Genomic DNA, 25,067 nt, shown 5'->3' with positions numbered 1-25,067 from the left:
CGGTAATGTCTGTTCAACAACGCGTATGTGATGCTCTAGGAATTAGTGAAACCAAACAGAGGAGTATTACAAAATCGCAATAATGAACGACCGAAAGAAGATCACCGAAAAACTCGCCTATCATTGAAAACGAAAGATATTCCAGATGGAAAAAAAATTGAAATTCGTGATACCATTTATCGAATGCAAGCCAACAAGGAACATGTGACCTTAAATACAATTCTCTCGGAATTAAAAGATAGAACATTTAACGAAATTGGCAGAACAAGTCTATGGCAAGTGATACATAATTTGGGTTTCAAATTTCAAAAGGAGGATAACAGAAAAGCCCTTTGTGAAAGAAGTTCTGTTGTGCATAAAAGAATTAACTTTCTAAGAAAATATTCTAAATTAAAAGAAGAAAGGACAAATTTTATATATTTAGACGAAACATGGATATTTTTTAGGGGTGCAACCAAGAGAATATGGCAAGATGATAACGTAAAGTCTATCAAACATACTGATGGAGAAGGGAAGCGACACATAATTTTACATGCAGGAGGGAAATCGGGTTTTATAGAAGGTGCTGATTTAATATTTTCATCTAAATCAAAATCAAGTGACTATCACGATGATATGAACACAGAAATGTTTGTAAAATGGTTACATGAAAAACTTCTCCCAGGTTTAAGTGAGCCCAGCGTAATTATTTTAGACAATGCACCTTACCATTCTGAAGTATTAAACAAAAGTCCAACGAATTCTTGGACTGTTAATAAAATTAAAGAATGGTTGACAAAGGAACATATACCATTTACACAACATATTTTAAAATCAGAATTATTACGCTTGGCAAATATCCACCCAAAACCAAAAACCTTTGTTGTGGTTCAGATTATTGAAAGTTACGGTCATCAAGTTTTACGTCTGCCACCGTATCATTGCCAGTTTAATCCCATCGAATATATATGAATAGCAAAACAATATTATGACAACAATATTGGGCCTAACGGTTATAGCGATGACACAGTTCGGGAAACTTGGCGAAAGGCACTTTCAATTGTAACTCCAGAAGTGTGGTGCAACTGTATATTCAAGTGCGAGAAACTAATAGAAGATTGGTGGACTCGTGAAAATAAAATAAACGAAATAAGTCCAATCAAAATAACAATTAATGGTGATGACAGTGATGATGATGACGATTATGATATTTTTGATGATAATGACCGATTTTCATTTTTGTTGGCAAGTTAAATTTTTTTATTTTTCATTAGAAATTCTCTCCATGGAACAAATATACATAGACCATATTTTCTGTGTGAAGTGTAATATAAAATTATTATTAGGTTTATATTAGCCACATTAGACTCCATTAATGAAGTAATTCTCCTTATTATACTGTCAATTATATCGTCGGCTTACTGCCAAAACCCACTAACTCCATTTTTTGTCAATTCTGAGTTAAGTACGCCTTTGTACTTAATAATTATCAAAGAATGTACTGATGAAACCAGACACGTCCAGACAGATTTTAAAAATGTGAGAAACAGAAGGGTCTCAAAACAACTAACTCCAATGATGACACTTTTATTCAGCCAAAAACAGATATGTGCAGTTGTCTGTTAAAATAAAATAATATTTTATCATTTACAATATTATAGTTCTGCCAAAACCAGACAAGTGCAAGTTAAGTTATTTTCACTGTACTATTTCGGTATATTTCATGATAACTGTCTTTAGTTCTCAGCGTAATACGATATTGCACGTAGATAATTCGGTAGGTATTTAGAAATTTGCAGATATGCAATTCTTCTCCAGTAAATGTCTGGACTTGTCGACGCCCGTGTGTCTTCAATTTTAAACATTTTAAACATAGATAGATTTATTTTGTGTTACAGTTGGTGAATTTTTTTTGTTAATTTGTGGAAAAGTTTTATTAGTTAGAAATGTCTTCCCGCTGTTCTCGTATATTAAGCATGGCATTAGAAGCTGAATTACTTAAAGTGTTGATGTTATGGTGGTAGATGGCAACTTGTGTGCTAATTTAGACACTGATGTTATCGATAATAATTCGTTACAATTAAAAAAAGAGGAAACTGTCGAATTATCTCCATTTGGAATACCAATAGGTTTAAATAGCTCGAGTATTACGACAGAATCTGGTTTCGATGATTTAGACCTCGACAAAGAAAGAGAAATTAATGATTTGGCAATGATTTTAGATGATTCTGATTGCTCCATAAAAGACAAAGATTATGTGCCTGTATCAGACAGCTCATTGGAAATAAGTAGTTTGGAAGCAAGTAAGTTTTTTTTCCATTTTTTTAGTTCCATGGCTCGTTGAGTAACTCTGAGTTTATTCGCGGATTTTTGCGTAAATAAGTTTGTATGGGCAAAACACATTGGTTATAAACCTTTCGCTTGAGACACATGGGAATTGAACTTTTTAGAATATGGCTTAGCTTGCTAAATGCTGCACAAGTCAAGCCTATTGGCCTCTATATTTCATGTGTTTGATTGTCTCTGCTTATCCTGATCTCGTGTCCCAGATATTTATAAGTGTCTGTTTGTAGTATAGTATTTTTTTAGTAAATTTTGGTAAATAGAGATTTGTTTTCGTTTGCAAATTTAAGGTCTTTCTTGCTATTTTACTGAATAATTTTAATTTTAGGTAGTTCAGAGGGTAACCTTACCCTAAATAATACTTTGCCGAAAGATGTTACACAATCAATTACACGCTGGAAAAAATGTGACCCTAGCAAATTGAAGAAGAACATTAAAAAACGTCAAAAACTTGAAGCCAAGGCACCTAAATCGATTGATTGCAGTAAATGCCGCTTCAGATGTACAGACAAATTCTCTCAAGATGCAAGAAGCGTGATCTGTGCAAATTACTGGTCGACTGATTTTAACCGTCGAAAAGATTTCATTTTAAGTAAAGTTGAAAGCCATGTTCCTGAACGAAGAAGAGCAAAAGCAGGAAGTGTTAAGAAACAACGAGCAGATTCTAAAAAATATTTTCTTGAACTTGACAATCATAGAATAAGAGTCTGTAGAGACTTTTTTATAAAAACACTTTGTGTATGCAAACGTTGTTGAACATGCCTTCAGGTTTAAAGGAGAAGGAGGTTTATTTGTTGGCAATGACAAAAGGGGTAAAAATGTACCCCATAATAAAACAGCTGATTCTGATTTAGAAGTCGTTAAAAAACACATTGAAAGCTTTCCCACTATGGAATCCCACTATACTAGACAATCTACGAAGAGGCAGTACCTTGACTGCAAATTGAGTATTGCAAAAATGTACAGCTTGTATAAAGAGATGTGCGAAAATGAGAATCTAACGCCGGTTTCCCAAATAACTTATAGAAGAGTATTCTGCAACAATTATAATATGTCTTTTTTCACACCTAAAAAAGATCAATGTCAGATATGTGCCAAATATAAGACAGCTGATTTGGAGAAAAGGAAGGAATTGGAAGAGAATTACGAAAGTCACATTATGCGAAAGAACGATTGTTACAGGGCCAAAATGGAAGATAAAGAAAGAGCACATAGAGAGAGTATCTTTATGTGCTGCACTTTTGATCTGCAATGCGTATTAGAGATTCCAAGTAGCGATGTAAGTTCTATGTATTATAGCCGTAAGATTTGTACTTACAACTTAACGGTGTATGAGTTGGCAATACCCAACAACTCATACTGCTTTTCATGGACCGAGCTAAATGGAAAAAGAGGAAGCCTGGAAATCGGTACGTGTCTATTAAAGTATATCGATAAACTCTCGACAGATATTACTGAACTTTCTCTTTTCTCTGACACTTGCAGCGGACAGAACCGAAATCAGAATATTAGTGCCTTGCTTTTGTATTTAGTACAAACAAATCCCAAATTATCTGTGATAGAACAAAAATTTCTCGAGAGTGGACATAGTTACATGGAGGTAGACAGCATGCATAGTGCTATAGAAAAGGCGCAAAAGTATGTTCCAGTTTACACCATGCATGATTGGCTTAATATTTTCCGTATGGCAAGGACGTGTAGATCTGGCAAGAAACCGTATATTGTAGAAGAACTGAAGTATAAGGACTTTTTTGACTTAGAGGCCCTGTCAAAACTAATAATGAAAAATCGAACAAAAAATACAAATGGAGAAAAAGTTAACTGGCTACAAGTAAAATGCTTGAAATATTTAAAATCCAAACCAGGCATTGTGTTGTACAGGTACGATCACAGTTCGGAATACAAAGAAATAAAAATTTTTGGTAAAGGTCGTCCTCTTAATCTGAGAGAAATAGATTTTAAAAAGGCATACTCCAAACCTCGGCCCATCAGTTTAAAAAAAAACAGCATCTATTAAAACTGTGCAAAACAGGAGTCATTCCAGATGAATTTCATCAAAATAAATTTGTACAGCCAAAACCCGACAAGTGCCGGAAAAAAAATGTTTTTTTTACTTTTTTTTAACTTTTGCTTCATTTTAATAATTTTTTTACAAAATGTTTTGTTTATAATGTTATTTACTTTAATATTTTCCAGTCATTAAATCATTTTTAAATTTACACGATTTTTCATTTCAAATTAAAGTTTAAAACGTAGATTTCTCAAAACTTTAAAAAGTGGAGTTAGTTGGTTTTGGCAGTAAGCCGTAAGCAGTAAGATTCTTCTATATTATAGAAGATTTTCCATTATTATTTAATTAAAAAAAGATGGATTATTTTACATTTCATTTGACCAGTTGATATTTCCCCAAAGAGCAGGTAAATAAAACTGGGTACTTACAATAAAATTTTTAATCCGAAACCCGCGTAAATATAGCGAACCGACTTTAATATGTATAAGTAAAACTTTGAAATTAAAAAAATAAATTTAGAATCAATTTGTTTTAAATGAATAGTGTTAATATATTTTTGTTTGGCTGAACATTAGTTGTTACGGTGCGCTTATACGGGCAATTTTTTTTAGCAATAATTGCTCGACAATACGAATGGATCAATTTGGAGTAATTAGTGGAGCGATATGCAGCAATTTCACAAAAATACGGCAATTGTTTCGGCAAAATTGCTTCTAAATTGTTTCATATATTCCATATTTCTCAATGTCGCTGAAACGAATTGCTAAATATCGAGTGGGTATAGAAATTTAAGTCAATTTGTTTTATATCCCGTATGCACTTATTTATTCTGCAAGGGTTAAGGCAAGTTTCATTGATGCAGGAATTATTTTCCTCATATTGGTCTTCTGTTTCGTAATTAATGGGATAGCTGATTCTAGTATAAAATATGTACAACTTTTTGAATAAAATATCATCTAATTTACAACACAATGAAGTTTGCCTTCATCTTGTTAAAAACGTTAGCACCCAGATACGCCCATTCCTTGTCTTTCTTTTTTACTTTTGACTAATGATAATAAAAACATTACAAGCCGCCGCTTCAAGAAAAATGTCGTCCAGGACGCAGTTTGCAGAGTGCAGTATGAATTGTTGCTGCAAATTACTTGATATTTTGTCACGTCGCAATCGGCCAAATTTTTGTTGCCCATGTAACCGCACTTTTACGGCTCGTATTATAAGTTTAATTGTAATTCATACTTGGATAATATTATATACTTACTCTATTTGTCTTTCTAAAAAATCTACTCCTATGGTTTTCTTATAATCCTTGGTGAAAGTTCCCTTGCAGTATCTTTGGATCATGCTTGATTTACCTACCCCACCATTACCCACGATGACCACCTAAAATATAAAAGTCTCTAATTAACTACATAAATCTTGGACTATACGAATATCTAAGTAATATAAATTTAAGAAAAATATGTATATGCTTCTTTAATTGAAATCCATCTTTAATGAGGTTTGCCTTGGAAACATTTGTAATTACACAACTGAAGTTCTGCAATGTTAGTTAGGTTTGTAAACATCACGCTTGTCAGTTCCTTATCATTTTTATTTGTACCTCGATTATACGTTTTGTGACTTAAATATGGCGTTAGTTGTTAACAATCCATCCGTATTTAATCAGCCTGAGGTCATCCAATTTTTGTTTGCTGATGGTTTGCAACCATTGCAAATGCATACGCAAATGTAGGAAGTATATAGAAATGGATGTTTTGCTTATCCAAAAATTGTCTGGGTATGAAGTCGAAAATATAAGAGTGGAAGAGAGAAGACGAATGATAAGCCGCTACCAGGTGTATTGAGTACTGCTTCAACATACAGGAATGTGGCATGTGTGGAAGGCTTGATTAAAGAAAATCGTCGAATTTTAATCAGAGAAATTTCAGAAAATGTTGATGTGAGTATAGGATCTGTCCATAGTATCGTATAGAAACTGGGTTACAGCAAAGTTTTTGCGCAATGGATTCATCGCCTTTATCAGAGGACCAAAAGGGCTTGCCAAGGACTTATCTTTGCAACATTGCGACTTTCTTTCATCGATAATTGCTGGCAACGAATCTTGGGGTCAGTATTTTGAACCATCCAGTAAGCTTTCATTGATGCAATGAACATCTACAAATTCTCCGCACCAAAGAAGTTTTTAAAGTTCAACCATTTGCAGGCAAGTTCATGTTAAAAATTATTTTTTGCCATGAAGGAGCCTTGACCATAGAGTTTACAGATCTTGGAGTGCATGTTAATAGGAATAGTGAAACTGTGAACAAGATCTAACAAGTAACAAAAAACGAAAATGTCCAGGGAAGCTCTCACGTGGTGTTATTTTCCCGCACGATATTGTTTGATCTCATGTTGTCAAAGTAGTGAAAGAAAATCTACAACGAAAGAAATAGAGGATATTAGGGCATCCACCCTATAGTCCCGATTTATCTCCTTACGATTTTCACATCTTTGGGTCACTGAAAAAGGCGTTACAAGGTAATCGTTTTCAGTTAGACGAAGAAATCCAAAATGCCGTAAAAGAATTCTTCGAACAAAGTCACAAAAATTATTCAAGTAGGGTATATTTGGTAGTAATGGTAATTATTTGTATATATACTTGCCAATAATTTTTTTCGGACCAAAGATGGGTTTTAGTTGAACAAGCTTCGTAATTTATCCGTTATATTATTGGTACATACAGTTACACTAAGATATATCGAGCTGGAATATGTTTCAAAAGTTAATCATTTTGTTATATAAACAAAATTATAAACCGCAAAAAATAAAAAAAATGGTAAATATGATATGTATCAAGGATCAATTCTAACACAAGTAAAATCACCACCAATAAGCAGATTGCAAATGTCAAGAAGGGAATGCACAACTAAGCTCATTTCAAATCATTTCAAGGTAAGTGATCTAAGCGGCTCCTTTAAAATCTACAATGTACAATGCTAAATTAAGGTATTTGTTTCTTATTTTATGTTGGATAGGGTATATATATATATATATATATATATATATATATATATATATATATATATATTCATATTATTCAGATATTGAACAGTAGGGTTCAATATATATAACGCCACCCCTTATAAAGAGCATTATACAATTGTTATTTTTGAAACTTGGAGTTATTCAATAATTAAATTCCTTTAAATTCATAATTTATTTGCAAATGACAGATTTGACAGGATTTAACTAACACCACCATTCGCTTTTATGTATTTCGTCATTTTGGGCTCATCAGAGCGAACTTGTGATAAGCTCTCCACGAAGTTTTATTGGTTAAAATTTTTTTGTTTATTGTAGAATTTGTATCGTATATAAAAATAAAGAAAAAATAATATATCTCTCTCGTATTAGATTGATAATAAAGAGTGAATTTTACATCTTTTTTTATTTTTAAAAAATATCTTGGTGGTTTGAGGTTGGTAAAGGATCTTAGAGACAATATGAGTTTGCCGATTTTTACACTTTAATAAAACTCTGAGTAATGTTTACTGTTTACGATGAAAGAGTCTAGAAATAGAGCTCAGCTTCTGCTAAAAAATCTTATTCTCATGTTTCCAAGGCGTAACTGCATAACCCCTGGCTGCATGACGTATAACGGGTATGCGTTATTTAGCAAACGATACAGGGTGAAAGGCAAACGTCTGGTGCCTAAAAACTGAAACCATATTGCCTAAGGAAAAAGACCCTAACAGAGAATTCTGGTCCACCTCTTGTTGGGGATTGGCTGGGTGCTTGGCGAGCAACGGACTCTTCATCCGTGAAAAGTTTTAAACAGTATGTAAAACGACTCCGGCAATGAATATGGAAAATGAGTTTAGGTGTTGGAATATGCTGGGTATAAGTACCAAACATCAGCTATTTGGGACTTTTAACGCCTATGTGTTAAATATTGTAGTCTTAAGTGAAACAAAAAGATGGGAAATAGAAATGAGAGAAAACGTAGTTATCTGCACTTTTATAGGGTATTAGTAAAGATAAACGTGGAAGAGTAGGAGTATCCATTGCACAAACGTAAAATTTTAAAATAATATAAACAGTTTGAAACCCGCTAAAGAACGAAGTATTAGCATGTACATAGACTTGGGGGGCACAAAATTACTATATTACGCATATTCTCATCAACAGAAGATACAAACGATACTGAAAAGGAAGAATTTTACGAAAATTTGACACTCCTAATATATAAAACGGAAAACAGAAAAGAGGTAGTAATTACAGGTGACAATTGCAATAAATATATCATAAAATGTGTTCCATAAACTAAGCAGATGGTTCTTTTTGATATTTAAACATAATTTCGGTTAAACTAATGCTTAGATCTTTTTTAATAGTTTTTATTTTTCTTCTGTAAAAAGACTTTGTTTTCATAAGCTTGTAGCTTTTGAAAAAAATGGTGAGATTACCTTATTCGCAAACTTTGAAATCATTAAATACGATATGCAAATTATTTAAATCGTTGCTACCCAAAAGAATTCTAATGTTATGCTTATGCAGTATTTTTATCGCGACACAACGATCTAAAATCTCAAGCATCTTGGAATTAAAATAAATTGAGGCTAAATATTAAGTCCTCCTGTTTACTATCATGTTATATTCTCATGTTAATACGCTTTTCTAGATTCAGTATAAAAAGTATTAAGAGTACTGGTATAAAAAGTCTAAAAATTAATTCGCAAGAGCCTTATATTATTCAGAAAAAAATATTGACTTTACCGTCTGTGCTATACCTATTATCTGAAGAAAATTGGCTATTACTAAACCATATTCCGTAAACTATAAACGCTACACTATAAACGTAAACTTTATAAACACATCAATCAAAAAGCTTATTTAAAATGATTACTCAAACCTACAATATATGTTAGTAGAGAATATATTTTTATTTAAATAACATTTTAATAATTGGTGATGACGAACTCTTACAATTGTATTTGAAGTAGATGATTTGTTTACTTTGTTAATTAGTGTTTCAACACAAGAGCAAGAACCTTTCACGTTTTGTTGTCACGTCTCACCTCGGAGGCATTCAAACATAGAAGAAGAACATCATTTAACTACTTATTCCCGAAGTGTATAAAAAATACCGGAATAAATTAATAATAACTCAGGTTTAATTTATAGTATTAGTATATTTTGGCTCATTTTAAAGTATAATATATAATGAACATCTGCATCAGTGTGAATTTATAGGAAAGTCTTGAGTGATTTATTTAATTACTTACCATAGCTAATAGCAATAAGTAGGAAAGAAGATCTAGATATACAAAGTTCAAACTGTAAATTTTAGACAGACGATTTACATACACATGCTGTTATTAATTATATATATATATATATATATATATATATATATATATATATATATATATATATATATATATATATATATATATATATATATATAATCCTTTCCCCAGTTAATATGCTCCTTTTCTAACTTGGCTACACCGTACTGAAGACGACCAATAGTCAGAAATATGTATATACGGTTGCCTTCCATCTTATACACATATGTTATTATATTTTTTTTTCCTTTGTTGCGAGCTATGCCGATATCTTTTACCTTTATATATATATATATATATATATATATATATATATATATATATATATATATATATATATACGCTCTTTTCGATAATAGTGTGAAAATAAGGTCTTACAATTAAAAAGTTGATAATGACGTCATAACTGGAACAGTGATCAAATAAAAAATATGAGTTCAGCAAAATAATGCACAACTGAAAAATAAAATCGACCTGTCTGAACTTTTTTTACCCAATGGTTAAATCAAGCGTTGAACGAATTTATTCCAACCTTGACCCGTTCACTGTATATTATATATATATATATATATATATATATATATATATATATATATATATATATATATATATATATATATATATATTATTGTGATATTTAAAGTCTTGGTGCGCCAAGCAATAATTAGCTAATTAATTTTTTTGATTAATTAAAATTATTTAAATGATATGATTATGACTCTATCACAATTTTTAATTCTTTTATCTCAGGGTTAAATTCGTGCTTCAATATCTATGCTATTACATGTGAAAGGTAAGGTCCAGAGAATACCGGAATAATAAAAAACACATATGATCTAACACTATATATTGAAATAAAAATAATGAAATAATTCACACTCAAAAGTTTTCAATAAACAAATCTCATATAAGGATTCTCAAAATTTTGTTCTCCGTACGCGAATAATCAAAATTAATGGTACAAACAATATTAATTAAAATCTCAAAATCCCAAACTATTCTAACTCTCCTAATCAAAATATTTATATCCTTTCTAAATTAAGTGTAAAAATTGTGTTATCAATAAAAGAAAAAAAACTGCAGAAACAAAAATATCTCTCTCTGATGATGAGTGGTCCAAATCCTTGTTCCTTGTAGACTATATTATCTCCTCTCAACCGCTCCCTATGTAATCAGCAATCTTACACAGATTGTTGCAAGTATATCGTCCTTAATGATCTCCTTCAAAAGCACAAATCATTCAAATTATGATAGCCTTTCTCCTCTCGATAAACTGAATCTCTCGTTGGCCCGAGTGAAAAATGACTCTTGGAATATCTTCTCTTTACGATAAACTGAATCTCTCGTTGGCCTGAACAGTGACTCTTGGAAAATAAGTAGAGAAATATGACTTACAATATTTTGCTGCTTCAGCTTCTGTCAGATACACTAACTCCACAAAAACTCACTAACATTCAACACTACTGCTTGCTACATTTCAGGAACCGCCAGAGAACAATCACTGTTCGTCTTACAGACTTGGAAACCAACTGATTCTCTCTTCTCTCTCCTCAATCTCGCTAAACTTTTTCCTACATACTTATCCCACCTTTTTCAATCTCCGCCAATCAAAACTCGTCACAATTCCCCCATTTTTTCATTTCGATAACAAACAAATTTTTACCTATAATTATAAATTTCCTAAAACTTATTTACAAATAATATTTTTCTATAATTCTTAAAAACTAACAAAAACCTCTTTCTATAATCCCTTCTATTGTCTTTAATCACTGCATTAATGTATTTCAATTGTCTTCGGATTTCACTTAAAATTATGCGGGTCACTCAAGTATAACAAAGAAATAATTTATGCAAAGCTTACATTTTGTTTAGTACAGGTAATCCAAGAATTTAATAACTTTCCTTCTCCGAAATGTTTGTTGGATATTATCCTACTTATCTGAATTATTTTAATGTTTTTGAACTTTGAAATATTTTTAAACAAACCAATATTTTTCTCGATTTTACATATCATAACAATATATATATATATATATATATATATATATATATATATATATATATATATATATATATATATATATATATATATATATATATTATATAAACGTATTTCTGCAAATGATTCGTTTCCGAGATATAGGGTGTTGAAATTAATTTTATTTATTTATTGCTCTGGCATCGGTTGATATGTGCAAATAAAATTCTGGGCCATCCATGTCTTCGTGTTCATTTAGTTGCCACGAGTTAGAAGAAATTTTGTTTGTAGGTTGTCGCTTTTTTTACGTTTTCTATTATTTACCAACTAAGCATTGACTACTGCGGTATTAAATATTAATTCCATTGCCACTTTCCGGTACTGCTTCAGCATTTTGCAGGCTTTGGTAAGAAGCCACTTGATCACTAAAATCAACACTCTTTTTCACCAAGTTATAACCGAGAATAGTTTGTGGTTTTAGTACTTGTGTATAATTTTTCTCTTCATTTGATTAAACCAAGATACAACTATTATATTTAAATGTTGCAAGGATTAAAACTGGTCTTTTGTCGACCCATTTTATCACTGCAGTCCGTCCATACCGTGTCAATATTATAATTTCCAAGAGTTTGTAGGTTCTCTGGGGCATCGCTTAGGCAACAATTTTCTCTGTGTACCATATACCCCATGGACCATGAAGTTTAATAGCTTCTTGACATTCAGAATTCCATCAAGGGACTGACAAATTTAACTGTTTGGCATTTATTTTACCAACGGCTTTTTTGGCGGCATTTAATAATACATTGGAAAACTCTTGAATTTGACTATCAATATTATTATTTGATTGTAAAATTTCATGTATTGCATTCATTTCATTTAAAACTAGATTATAATACTCTTGCCAATTTGCATTTTTGAGATTCCATTTTTCAACATTACAAGAGTATTGTATACTGTCAGGATTCGTTATTACAATCGGAAAGTGGTCGCTATCATTTAAATCAGAAAGTACATCTCAAGATAAGGTAGCTGATAATGCTGGATCACATATTAAAAGGTCTATGGCAGAGGATTTACCAGTAGAAATGTCAAAATGAGTATTTCTTCCATCGTTTAGTAGGTTTAACTGAAAATCGTCTAACATTATTTCGATTCTACGACCTAATGGAGTAATTTTATTTGATCCCCATATGTAATTATGTGCATTAAAATCTCCAACTATTAGAAGAGGTGAAGGTATATGTTTAATCAAATCTAAGATTTCATTATTGCTTGGGTTTTGTGTAGGTGGAATGTATATATGACATAATATGTTCATTTTTAAAGGCCCTATGATAGTAATTGCGACTGCTTTAAGTTGTGTATTGATTTGAAGAATTTCTACATCGATGGATGAATAAGTGTAAATTGCTACGCCACCACTTTCATGGTCTACATTTTCTCTATTTTTGTATGTGCATGTGAGGTATTTTAAATTCTGAACTTTAGTATTTTTATAATGAGTTACCTGTAAACAAAGTATGGATGAAGTAAGTTTTTAAATCTTTTGTTGTAATATCTCAAGGCGAGTGTAATAGCCTCGTAAGTTCCACTGGATAATTGAGAAAGCCATTATAATATATAAAAAAAAAGAAAAAGAGGTTAATCTTTGTAAGTGGGTATATTTTATAATTTTATTTTATTTTATTATTTTATTTTCCTTGTGGATTTTGTTAATTGACGGTATGGTCAACTTGGCTCTTCAATACATGCGCTTAGCCACTAAAAGATGTACTCTCAAGTTGGATATATGGTTCATCTCACAATGTATCAACTACAAAGTTTTTCCAACCTTTTGTAGAATTAAAACTCCAGGAAATGTTCCAGCCACCTTAAGGAACACCTTTCAACTAAAAATCCTAAAGAAGGAGATTTGTAACCATTATGGAAAACTCAACTTTTTAAACTGTAAGCTTAAGGTAACATAAATATATAAAATATACCCACTTACAAAGATTAACCTCTTTTTGTGATACGTGGCATACAGCCAGCTGCAGGAATTATTTTCCTTTTGGATTATAATATATCTTTTACAATTTCATTATCGGATTCGGTGTTAGTTTCTGATTGTATGGATTTAAGTATTTTGCTTCGAAGCCTAGTGCATCTATTTTTTGATGTCCTATTTGATAAATTTTCATGTAGTTGATGTAATAGTTTTAATAGGTTTTCTAGATCATTTGTATAAGTTTTTATTAAGCTTACTGGGTCAGGGGTACCATGAGCATTTTCCAGTATATCTACTAATGTTTCATAAGATATTGAATGGTTTACTGAAGTATCTTCATATATTCGTCAAGTTGAATTTTTTATATCATCAGTTACTTTAATGGTTCCTATTTCTGTGATTGAAGACTTTGGCTTTTTTAATTTAGGGTCTGGAAATGGGTTATTTACTGGAGTAACATTTGGTGGAGGGGTTATAATTTCAGAGCGATTTCGTTTGTTTGAGGCAGGATCGTCGGACATTTGTTGAAAATCATTGCTTTCTGTAACATGAGTAGGTGGTAAACTATGGATATCCGGTTTAGTCGATAGTGTGGGAGCCGAGGAAGATATATTTTGCGTTAAGGGAATGTATTCATTGTCTATTGGATCAGTTGAAGTGGTTGGAGCAGCATTTTGTATTTGAGATGTTTGAGTTTCCTTAGTAGTTGGGCAATTTTCAGCTGAATGTCCCGCTTGCCTGCAATTAGTACATAGATTCTTCTCCATTACAAGAAATAAACGATATGATGTCATTTCGTAATTCACAATTATTGAGTCGGGTATTGATGAGACTATGGGAGAAATAAAAGTAGGCCTTCTGAAACTAAAAATGTGTTTGTAATTAGGATTTGATGTACCCATTTTTAAAAAATTTATTGGAGTTACAAAAGTTAATCCCAAATTAGAAAGTGCATTTTCAATAATTGAATGTGGGATTGAAGGACAAACATTTGATATCAATAATCTTTCATTTGGTGACATTAGGTTACGAGTCTGAATTTTTTGGTGGTTTACAGTAATTATCCCTTTGTCAATTTGTAGAAAATTGTTAACTAAAGTTTCGATTGTTAGATAAATGCAAATTCGACCATTTGAAATTTTAGAGGAGAAAAGAATATTTTTTGGATAATTTAAATCACCAACTGCAAATAGATAGTCTTCCAACTTTGTACTTTTCAGCGCAGGAAAAACTATTGCTTGTGTTTTGGATGGAAATTTTGATTTGTGATAGTTGCAAAAATTTGTTTTATATTTGTATTTGATGAACGTTGCTCCAGTTCTTGTTCGGGGCCCCCAAAAGGCGGAAAATTATCCACTTTTGATTATTGTCATCGATAACTCTCAAAAACCTGGTCCGGTACTGTCCCCCCAATATCAGAACTGATAGACGGTAGCCGTAAACAGTTGTTGCTTTATAACCAAAAATTGATTCTTGTTTACGTGGATTTAACTTAAATGTTAATTATTTACATTAAATAAATATTTGTACTCCCAGATTTTATACTTATGGTGAGAAAAATCACTTAGATTCACTTTGTAAGTAAAAACGTTCAGAACTGAAGAAATAATCGTTTAAACATTTAAATTTTTAAGAGAAACTTTGAAATGCGTCTAAACACTTTGACAGTTTTTTGACCAAAATAAGTATTTTTATTTTAAATTGTTTAAGCAAATTACTCGGTTAAATAAACAATTCACAAATTAACCAAATGCATTTTTATGATCTATGAGCGATGAAATACCCCAAATTAAAAAAATATCAATTTTGGTTGGTTAGAACCGAAGATATTGCGACTTTTATAAATTTTAATTTATGATATCAGTTTTCGAAATTGTAAAATCACTTCGCTTTTAAATCCTTTACCTTTGGCGCATCATGGATAATCTCAATTTTAAACGAATCGTTTTTAATTTTTTTTTATCTAAACTTGAACTCGTAATCTTTCAAATGATTCTTTTTAAATTGCTTATTGTTTATAAATAAAGCCTCGGTGAATTTTTGAAAAAAAGGGACCAACTCAGGTTTTAAGGGTAGTTAGGGACATTAGGTCGGTAAAAGACATTGGACTTTTTTCTGAATTCGTGTAAAAATGCCAAAATAACGAAAAAAAAAATTAATTTTTACGTGTTGTTGCGTCTAAGTTATCTTATTTGCTTATAAGCTTTTGCAAATCTATTTTACAATATTTAACTTAAAGTTTTTGATCGTTAATTTAATTTGATAAAATAAGTTTTTTTCTTCAATTTGGTGCTTTAGAATTTATGTAGACCCAAAATTTTAAAAATAAACGTTGTAGATAAACTCTTTTTAAGATAGCCAATTTGCAATAACTATTAAGTGAAAATTCTTAAAATTTTTAAAGCTGAATATTTGTGATATTGTCCTTATTTTCACGCGAAATCAAAGTTTTTGTCCATTTTCAGAAAAATTATTAATACTTCGACATTAAAACATCGACTTTTGAAGATATTTTTGAAATAATTAAGCAACGAATTAACAAAATAAAAATACCTTTACAAACTCTCATTTTAAAGGATTTTCTATGCTTTTTCGGAATTTTCTATTTTGCGTTTATAAGTAAAAAAATGACGTTTAATCTTTTGCATATTTAATTTGTTACATATTATTATCACCAAATTTGTCATAAGTAGTTGTTAAATAACTGTATCAAAGAGTGTCTTAGGAAAATCGTTAGTTCCTTCGTGTAACAATTTATATATAAATTTTTGAGTAGAAGAACAAAAGATTTCATTTTTAAACGTTTCAAAATGAATACTTTAAGGATTTTACCTTAAATTAGTGAGAAATGAAATTTAGATTTTTAATATTATAATTTTGCCCAGTCGTCAGAGTGTTGACCTCTAAAAATCATACGAACAAGCTGAGTTTTGCCGGAAATATTAATTTTAAAACTCCAAAAAAGATGCAAAAAAATTTACCACTTTTACCCCTCAGCTTTCCCCTAAAACCCTCCTTGCAGGGGGTAAAAACAAAAAAATCGATTTACCAAGAATTTATATACCATAAAAAAATGTTTTAACTAAAAAATGTAGCTGAGATAAGTTTAAACAAAAATGTTCAATTGGCACTTTTTGTGTAGAATGAACGGTTCTCTCAGAAACAACGCTTGAAGCGACCGTAGACTTTGAATGTCAGTTACGCGCCCGAAATCAATGTTCAATAAAATTTGTATCAGCTCGACGGTAAAAATTCGATATCTTTTGATCCAAGTGTCCTATTGACAAAAATCAAGATGTGTTTTAAAGGTGAAGAGTAAAGGTGCTGAATAACTAAACGTGGCGCGAGTTTTGCCATTTTTTACGATTTCCATGAAATCAATAGAATCACTTTCATTGACCAGTCGTAGTAGAAATTCCACTTTTAAAGATCAATCTTGAACGGCGATTACACTTTCGTCCAAAATAATGAGTGTCATAAAAAAAGGTATACATTTTCGTCCAAGCCCATAAAATTGAAGTATCCAAGTTCGTCCAAAGGGTCAGGTAAATTTTCGTAATGCTTTTCGAAAAAGCAATTAATATTAAATTTATAAATATGTACGAATCTTCGAGTTTATTCATATGTGAAAATATTCTCAAAGTGTTTATATTTCTATAGTCTTGAATTGTGTTATGAAAATCATTTATTATTGAAACGTTATGGAGAATTTCAACAAACGTATGGTGGTGAAAAAAAGTGCAACGAAAAGAGGTGCTTCTCTTTTATTCGTGAATAACTATAAATTCAATTTTGCCGAAAAGTTAAAAAGTGGGGAATCATGCTAGAGATGTCGTACCAAAGGTTGTAACGCTACCGTCTACACAATTGGGGATGATGTAGTAATTTCTATACAAAACGTAAATCATTCTCATGGAAGTCTGGAGTCCAACTGCATTCAACAACAGTTTGTAAGAGTAGCAGCTAAGCTTAAAACTGCAGAAGATATAAGTGCTCAACGCAGGAAAATTTTACATCGCGTTTTAAGTGAAGAAGAAAATACCAATTTAACTATTATGAATTTGAAAAAAGTACTAATTAGTAAGAAGAAAATTACTCATAGTTTTACCAAAAACGTTAGAAGCAGTACTGGTCATTGCTTTGGTCTTCTTTGTCTAGATCACCAAGAAGTCGGTGATTGTTAAGTTTTTGATCTGATCGAAATTATGCCCGAGAGTGTTGAACTAAATGCTTTTGTTGATTATTTAGTTGAGACATATGTTGATGAAACAACCGATACTCTGGGCTGCAAAATCATCAGAAACTACGAGAACAACCAATGCATGTGAATCTTTCCATTCACATTTACATAAATCCTTTAATACATACCATCCGAATACATTCGTGTTTTTAGAAGCTATCAATCAATATCAAAATGTGATCTACATCGGAATTCAAAGGATTCCTAAATGTAACAGACCTAATAACAAAACTGTAGTTCGTGAAAAATTTTTGAAAAGTAAAATAGGAAATTTTAATAAAAAAACTATTACTAGGCTGGAATATGTTAAATATACATCCCATTATTTTAGTTTTTAAGTAAGTTTATTATTATTTGCTATTTATATTGTAAGTTGTTAATGAAATTCACTAATCTAAGATAACAACTTTTACAGTAAGACAACTTTTTTTTTAATTGATCCCCGAGTAGCTCGACCACTGGACGAAAGTGTATAGGCTAAAATATTTGACTTGGACAAAAGTGTTATTTCTTCAGGTAAAAATTTAAGGTAAAACTGAACTCATTACGATATTCCAGACGATAGTGTATCTGCTCATCTTGAAAACCTATGACATGAAATTTCAATTTTGATTTCTCCAAGGAAATGCCTCCAAGAAGACGGTTTTGGGTGTAGTTATAGTAGAAGTTTGTTTCTTTTGAAAAGAGTACTTCGTTTTTTAAGCATATTTAAAATTCCTCACATTTATTATCAAAACTCAAAACTTAAATTCCATACTATATGTTTTAAAGGTTAAGCTTTAGTAATTGAAACTTTATAGTGGCCAGACAATGAGAGGGATAGATTGTATTTTTTTTTCTTTTTTTTTTTTCTTGGCTTGGACAATTGTCAATTGATTTCATGAAAATCATAAAAAATGGAAAAATCGCATCACTTTTATTTATTTAACACCTTTATAAAATCTGAGTTTATTTGCGACCAAATACAAAAATCGCATACGAAAGCTGAACTCTCTACCTTTAAAACAGTTCTTCATTTTTGTCGATAGGAGACTTGAATCAAAATATATCGAATTTTTACTGTCGAGCTGATACAAATTTGATTTCGCGCGCGTAACCCACATTCAAAATCGACGGTCGCTTCAAGCATTGTTTGTGCGAGAACGGTTCATTCTACACAAAAAATTCTAATAAATATTTTTGTTTAAAATTATCTTAGCTACATTTTATATTTAAAACATTTTTTTTCTACGGCGTACAAATTCTTGGTAAATCGATTTTTTTGCGTTTTTACCTCCTATGAGTGGGGTTTTTGCGGGAAGGGTTTTATAAAAGTGGTAAACTTTTTTCCCAAAATTAATCTCTGCAAAATTCAGCTTGTTGTATGATTTTTAGAGGTTCAGTGGCATTTTCAGGTCTGACGACTGGAGTAAATAATGAACCAACCACAAATACAAAATTTAAAATAGTTTTTTTATTTTCTTCCATATAGCCTTCCTGCTCAAGAAATGGAATTTAAAATATTGTTTAAAAAATTCTTTTCAAAACTTATATTTTTGAATAAAATTTCCAAGCGAAAACTTGAATCATCAAATTAAGGACAAGTTGTGAGTAGTACCCAAAACATATTAATTAAAAAATCCTTGCTAAAATTAATATAATTTTTACTCTATGTCTGAATCGCCACTGATGCTATCTTGATTTAAAGTCATTTCAGGTAGATTTATTTTGTCTACCAGTATGTCTTCTACCCACTGCTTTCACTTTAGTATTAGTTTTTCCCTTTTTATTATTATTATCTTTTTATAAACTTTGTACTAATTTAGGTCAAATTTCAAAACTAGAATTTATTTATAAGATCTATAGTGATCTTTTATATCTAAGACCTTAGAACCAGCATCTCCTATATGAGTACCGGACTACGTATATTTGTAGTTCAGTTATTAGCGGTGTTAGCAGATAATAGACAAAATTACATAAACAGCTACTGCACCTCTTACTGATATTAATAACTAAATAAGTACAGTGGGTACTTAATGAGCTAAAAATTTTTTGACGTACATGCGGTTTTAGCGAGTTGTGTTGCTAACAGGAAGTTAATATGAGTATTTTTGATTTTTTTCCGTGTGTATTGATAATTTTCATTACTGTCGAACCATATAAGCACTACGTTTTGTAAGTTAACAACAGCGATGTATACAAGTTTTTCAATACACATTCTTATTATCTGCAACTTTAATGACGTGTAGCGGTACACCACTCATATTTTACAGACTGAGATCAACATTATGACTTTTTGTACGTTATGAGTTATATAATATATTTATATACGCTTAAAGTAGTAGGTATTATACAAAAAGTAGATTAAAAATTTAGTTTTTAAAAATTAGTACCATGAAAATTTTTTACGTTGTATTAGTCCAGTCGTTAGAGAGGTGACCCCTAAAAATCATACGAACAAGCTGAACTTTGCCAAAAATATTAATTTTGGCACCCAAAAAAGATGCAAAAAGGTTTACTACTTTTACCCCCGGGCTTTCCCCTAAAACCTCTTCCGCAGGGGGGTAAAAACGCAAAAAAATCGATTTACCAAGTATCTGTACACCGTAGAAAAAAATGTTTCAAATAAAAAATGTAGCTGAGATAATTTTAAACAAAAATATTTATAAGCATTTTTTGTGTAGAATGAACCATTCTCTTAGAAACAACGCTTGAAGCGACCGTCGATTTTGCAGTTACGCGCGCGAAATCAATGTTCAATAAAATTTGTGTCAGCTCGACGGTAAAAATTCGTTATCTTTTGATTCAAGTGACCTATCGACAAAAATCAAGATGAGTTTTAAAGGTAAAAAGTTCAGCTTTTGTATAAAGTATTTTGCCGCAAATAAACTCTGGTTTTATACAGGTGTTAAATAAATAAACGTGGCTCTATTTTTGCCATTTTTTGTGATTCTCGTGAGATCAACACAATCTATTCCTTTCATTCAGTAGTCACTATGAAGTTTTGATTACTAGAGCGTAACCTTCAAAACCTATAGCATGAAATTTTAGTTTTAAGTTTTGGCAACAAATGTGAGGCATTTGAAATATGTTTAAAAACACTGGGTTTAAACTTACACACAAAAAAAGATCTAAAACATACAACTTATTTTTAATTACACTAGTACGTTTTTCAAAAGAACAAATTTTTTGCAAAAAACTACTGTTTTGGATGGGTTGGAGTCAATATATATATATATATATATATATATATATATATATATATATATATATAATATAAACTAAGGTACACTCGAAGAGTGGTGGGTTTTTCGGCCAAAGTGAAGAAATAAAAGACAAAGAAGGTGGCTACTTCATCTATTTATTGAAGACGTTTCGCTTTCTGCTCAGAAAGCATCATCAGTTCATCTAAAAAGAACAATATGAAACCAAACATCCATAGAGAAGTTACAACAAAAGTGTGTTACCTTACAAAGACATGTAGCAGTCAATGATGTTAAAAATATGAAAAAACTTACGAAACTGGACATTCAGAGTTAACGTTGTATAAAATAATTAATTGAAACTAGGTATAGTTTGCAATTTAACAAAATTAGCACAGCAAAAGAACATGTGATAAAAATACATGTATTAAAAAGTTATTATAAAAACTTAAGTAAAAAACATTAAGGTTTATTTTTAAAGTGTAAAGAACTAAAAAGATCATACGAATGCACTTCCAACAAATTTATTTAATAAATTAGATTTTAATTTTAACTTTAGGTAACATTATAAGTCATTTAGAATAATAGTAATAAGATAAAATGAAGTTACCAGTCTTTAGCTTACTGAGACTCGCCGATAAATGAATTTACAAGTTTAACACTCACGAAAACACGTGAAAATAGGTGGCCTTGAGGTCAGAGTGACATAAACAGCAAGGCAACCTACCAACTTCTATATATAAGGCGGTATATTCAAAATTTGTGATAAATTTGGTTGACAGCTTATCGTTAAAAAACCAAACAATGAGAGGAAAAGGTGGTTAAAATCACCACTTACCCCAACAGTGATTGATCTGTCAACAAAGAACAAAGCATGCGAAGTCAATCCAAAATATCATATATTATAATATTATGACGTCACTAGTTAGCCAGCTAACAGGTGAAGATTAATACAACTTCCACAGTCCAAAGGTTCAAACATTTAGGACCGTAATGAGAAAGATTCTATGAATCAATTTCAGTTTAATTTTATCAAACAAGTTTGATAACAAACAAGTGGTAGATATGCAAGTTTGATTTGTTCTTTCTCATACTTTTGTATTAGTTATTCTGTGGGTCCATATATGTGAACTTGTCCATTTTTTTTACTCTGTACAAAACTATCAAATTCGACGTAGTCGACGAATCAAATTAGTTATTTTGATCGCCAGAGGTAAAGCTTAACAAAAAGATTTTTTGTTAAGCTCTTTCGCATTCCTTTACTGGAGTGATACGACATCATTATTTTATAATAAGATTGAAAAAAATTTTTTTGAAAAAATTCGGATTTAAGGAAACAGACAGATAGTAGTCCTCCGAAACAGAAAAAATTCTAGAAGGTAGTAGGTACTATTTAATCATTTTATTCAGAGTTTCTAAAGATACACAAGTAAAAAAACTTTTAAACATTAAAGACTTAAAAGTATTTCTTGAACAAATGCGTCATTCACTCATTAAGGCAACTACTAAAAGCAATACCGTGAAATTACCCTTGTTACCAAAGTGGATGCACTAAATGAGCATATTAAAAAGAATAAAAGAGGAAGAATACTAAAATGTCGATACTTTCAAATTGTGCTTTTTAAATATCTTAATATTTATAAACAAAGCCGCGGTGGTTAAAAAAAAATGGTTATGTCGTGTTTTAAGCGTCGTAGGACATTGTATTTTTTTTAATGCGTTTAAAAATGCCAACATTTGTATGTAATGTATAAAAAAATTTTTCAAAATTTTTTGAATAAAAAATTAATTTCCTGCATGTTAATGCGTCTTATTCTTATAATGCGAGTTATTTTAAATGTTTAAATGTTTATAAGCTAAAAATCACAGTATTTTTGCAAACCCATTTTTTAATAAGTATTTAATTCAATATTTAAAATAAATTTTTTAATCGTGAAATGATTTAATTTTATAATATAAACCTTTCTATTCAATTTGGTGCTTTCAGAATTTATGTAGACTTATTCGTTCCGTGCGTGACTATGGTAGGGGTACTTTGAAACGATGCCAGCGTGCATAGCGGCGAAATATGACAAAATTGGCCCTACCTTTTTACGCATAAATGTTATCAAAAATGTGTACAAATACATATTTATATTTAATTGTGCTAATAATAGCAAAAATAGTAAGTGTAGTTTTTATAGGTTCCCAAAGATTACATATAAATTAGAGAAAAGAAAAGATGGATCCGTGCTATTAATATGAAAAAGTAAATATCACATTACTTCATTTTTATGCAATTGAAATAGAAAAAAATTAAAATAATTTACCTTAAATGATATTTTATAAGGCTTCAAGCTAACTGCAGAGTGCCTGATGACTTTAGCTTTTATATTATAACTTTTACTATTACTGTTTTTAAATATTTATGCTCTTTCACGCGAAAAACTTGATTTGCCAGTACTAGATTTTTCCCTTTTTTCCGTTTGTGGTTGAAAATATATATTATGATGAATTTTGAGAAACCCAGTTTTTAATACTACATTTATTTTGTATATAAACTAAAAAAATATAATTAAAAAGTTAATTATTATTAATTGTCAATTCGCATGTATTTAACAATGTCAAACATATGTCATATGTTTAACCTGAAAATTGGTAGGTCCAAAACTGTCAGATGAAGGCGGTAGGTGTCGTGTCAGTCACGCACGGAGCGAATACTATATAATAATTTAACTTGAGATAACAAAGCTTTCTGGGATAAACAATTTCAATTTTGCAATATATAGTAAGTGAAACTTAATGAAATTTTTACAGCTGAATACATGTGATATTTACCCTAGTGTCACGCGAAATTAAAGCTTTTTGTGCATTTTTAGAAAAGTTATTAATAATATTAAAAAAAATCGACAAATTAACAAAAATAATTTTACAAACTTTCATTTTAAAGGATTTCCTATGCTTTTTTAGTAAAATGTCACTTTTACATATAATTTAAAATTATATAAAATTACATAAAAAAAATTACGTTTAAACTTCTGCATCTTTTATTTATGACCTATTGTTATCACTAGACTTCGGCAAATATGCAAATAAAAATGTAGAAAATATGCGCATAAATATGCACGTGTTTACCCGAAAATATGCAAATATTTTACAAAATATGCATACAAATAAATAAAAAAATCGTAAAATAGTAACAATTTTATTTAAAAAAAAAGTGTACATAACTAAATATTTCCTACTATTCATTAAGATTTACATTTATTTTAATTAACTACATCATTTTTAAGTATGAATAAACTTATTTAGAATTATGGTAACAATAAATGACCAAGTGGTGTTCAAAATTTTCTAACAAAAACTTGTGGCTTCTGTCTGAGTACATATATTTATATATGGAAAAACTTCGTTCAACATCAACTGATGTAACGGGAGCATTTTTCAAACTAACCAAAACATTTGGTTCTAAATTAATTGTTTCCGAAATATTTCCAGCTAGAACACTGACTACTTCAGAAAGAATATGGTAACCTTTATTTTTTTCCATAGTAGCTTCAAATTTTTTTAAAATATCTTTTCCAATATTACCTCTAACGTTCCGACAACATGACGCAAATTCTTTTATTAATGCTGTACTTTCGAACAATGACAGTTTTGGTGATTCTAACTGAGTAATTGTTTTTTGAACAAAACTAAAATTTGATTTTATAAATGAAAGTTCTTGTTGAAGCAAGTTACTCTGAAAAGTTTGTTTAGAATCCAAAAGAGATTGGGAACTTTCATCTGTTAACGTATCAATTATGTTCTTTATTTTAACAAAATGATCTGCATAAAAATTAGCTGCTTCTAACCATGTTCCCCATCGCGTTAAAATAGGTTGTGGTGGAAGAGGAATGTTAGGTAGCATTTCTTTATAAAGTTGAATTCTTATAGGAGATTTAAGAAATACTTTTTTGACACTGGATATCATGGTATTTACAAGAGGAAACTTTTTTCGTATTTCCTCTGCAACTCTGTTTAATCCATGCCCTACAC

The 25,067-nt window shown here is 30.5% G+C and overlaps 1 protein-coding gene across 1 annotated transcript in view; it reads right to left on the bottom strand.

Moving 5' to 3' along the window:
* Positions 1 to 5,594: 5,594 nt before the first annotated feature.
* LOC140442183 (uncharacterized) overlaps positions 5,595 to 25,067 on the bottom strand; it is a 184,525-nt gene continuing 165,052 nt past the window's right edge. Inside the window, exon 4 of the mRNA XM_072533260.1 lies at positions 5,595 to 5,716. The gene's annotated coding sequence lies outside the window, so the exon portion shown is untranslated. The remainder of the gene's footprint in view (positions 5,717 to 25,067) is intronic.

Source organism: Diabrotica undecimpunctata, chromosome 5, assembly GCF_040954645.1.
Source record: "Diabrotica undecimpunctata isolate CICGRU chromosome 5, icDiaUnde3, whole genome shotgun sequence".
NCBI classification, from domain to species: domain Eukaryota; kingdom Metazoa; phylum Arthropoda; class Insecta; order Coleoptera; family Chrysomelidae; genus Diabrotica; species Diabrotica undecimpunctata.
Note: the sequence above shows the minus strand (reverse complement) of the source record. Positions and strands in the feature narration are given on the sequence as shown.